This window comes from Callorhinus ursinus, unplaced genomic scaffold, assembly GCF_003265705.2.
Source record: "Callorhinus ursinus isolate GAN/ISIS: 27379988/994484 unplaced genomic scaffold, GSC_fseal_2.0 scaffold113, whole genome shotgun sequence".
Taxonomy (NCBI): domain Eukaryota; kingdom Metazoa; phylum Chordata; class Mammalia; order Carnivora; family Otariidae; genus Callorhinus; species Callorhinus ursinus.
Window position 1 is genome coordinate 649,122 of NW_027397175.1, and position 2,165 is coordinate 651,286.

Genomic DNA, 2,165 nt, shown 5'->3' on the forward strand with positions numbered 1-2,165 from the left:
CTTTCTTTCTTTCTTTCTTTCTTTCTTTCTTTCTTTCTTTCTTTCTTGAGAGAGCAGGTTATGTGCATGAGAAGGGGAGGAGCAGAGGGAGAGGGAGAGGGAGAGAGAGAATTTCAAGCAGACTCCACACCCCCTGCAGAGCTCAGTGTGGGGCTTGATCTTATGACCCCAAGATCATGACCTGAGCTGAAATCAAGAATTGGATGCTTAACCAATTAAGCCACCCAGGTGCCCCTTGCATGTGCATTTCTAAGGCATCTATAGTATTTGCCACTTTTTGGTCATCAGCTTCAATTAATATGATATCAATCCCCCCAAAATATCTAGACAGTTGAAGGTTAGCAGAATGTGCCACCTCAAAATATGCCACTTTGGCATAGGCTTATTTTGTTTGAAGGCAATTGAGAAGAAGTAAATACAAGAAAAGCTCTTTGCCCTCCCCCAATTTGCTTTAAGGCAGGATATAAATTTATAAAGGTGTCCCCCTTTCCATCTCTACCAGGTAGGAGAGTTAATCACCAGAGATAACCAGGTACTTATCAGCCCAGAGATGATACCAAAGGAATCTATATAACAAACTTCGCAACAAGTCCTTATGTACTGTTTCCCCATATTTTTGCCTTCCCACGGAATGCTGCCCCTAGAACTTAAAGTCCCTTGCCTTTGTCTTGTCACGTCTCAAAAATATATTGCTCTTTTGTTAAGATGTTATACAAACCTGTGCTCTAACCACCCCTGTGAGTTACTCATCTCTGAGTGCTCCCAAGTGCATGTGCAGTGCACATGTTAATAAAGTTCTGTTTGTTTTTCTGTTGTTAATCCATCTTTTGTCAGGCTAATTCATAGAGCCCCAGCCAGTGAACCTCAGATAAGTAGAAGGAAAACAGTTTTCCTTTCCCACACAATCCAGGCCCCTTCAATCTATTGTATGCCAGAGATCTTGAAAATTAGCATAACCTTGGGATATGACAGTGAATGTATATCCCATGTGAATATAAACTGCTCTCATTTTCCTTTTTTGTGGGTTATGGATTTCTTGTACAATATCCACACATTGTGTACCTGAGGCTGCGTTAATCTTCTCTAATGAAGGTACCACATGTGTTACGGTGGATCCAACCAATTTTTATGGTGGCTATTTTGGTGGATGAAATGGGAATATGGTGGGAAACATCACCTCTACATGTTTTAAGATCACAATAACTGATCTTATTATTTTGCTGTGCTGTGATATTTTTGTTTACTCTAATTTCTGGGGTGGGTAGGGATAGTTTCAGGGGTTACCACTTGGCTTTTTTACTACAACCATTCCTAATCGATAGGTCAAAGAACCAATCTTAAGTTTCTGCCAATTGCTAAATATGTGTACTTGAATTATACATTTGGGGACCAGGGAAATGACAACCAAGTGGGTCCATAGAGACAGTAGCCCCTACTGTGAGACTGACCTGGGTCAGAACTCCACGTATTACTTTTATTAACTGAACCCCTTATTCCCTCAACTCTCATGGGGAGGAGAGCAAGGTGGCACTTTGAATCTCCTGGTATCATATTGCACTTGGACTGGATATCTACTAGGCCTTGAAAGATCTGGGAATTCACCTTTCCCAAGTGTGCCATTACCCAAATAAGTGGCTATAGGTTCTACTGGGGAAGGATAAAGGAATCACTACTGTATATAATTGCTAATGTTTGCTTCAGCAGCATATATACAAAATTGGAAAGATACAGAGAAGATTAGCATGGCATCTGCACAAGGATGACACACAAATTTGTGTATATAATTGCTGTGGTGCCATAGAGACCTTCATCATCTGGACCCAGATGCTTCCTCAGTCAATGAATGGGTTTTGCATCTGGGAGTTGACTCCAGTCTGGAAACTGGGCAAAAGTTCATGACTTTCCACTGGGGAGGGTTACCTCTGTCTTCTACTTCTCCATTCCTGATTTTCCAGATATAGGTAGGTAGGTAGGTAGATAGATAGATAGATAGATAGATAGATAGATGGATTTGACAGTACCCTGGGCAGTAGTATTGATCTTGCGTCTAGAAATACCATGTATTTCAAGTTATCTCTATAGACCATTTTAAGTTAGACCCCTCTTGGCTGCCATTCATACTTTGCTAACCATGCTATTCCAAGATCCTGTCATGCCCATTGCTT

The 2,165-nt window shown here is 41.1% G+C and overlaps 1 non-coding gene across 1 annotated transcript; it reads left to right on the forward strand.

The window, feature by feature from the left end:
* The first annotated feature begins 1,692 nt into the window (after positions 1 to 1,692).
* LOC112838542 (U6 spliceosomal RNA) lies at positions 1,693 to 1,794 on the forward strand. The gene has a single exon (XR_003212000.1). It is a non-coding gene; the product is annotated as a U6 spliceosomal RNA (small nuclear RNA).
* Positions 1,795 to 2,165: the final 371 nt, after the last annotated feature.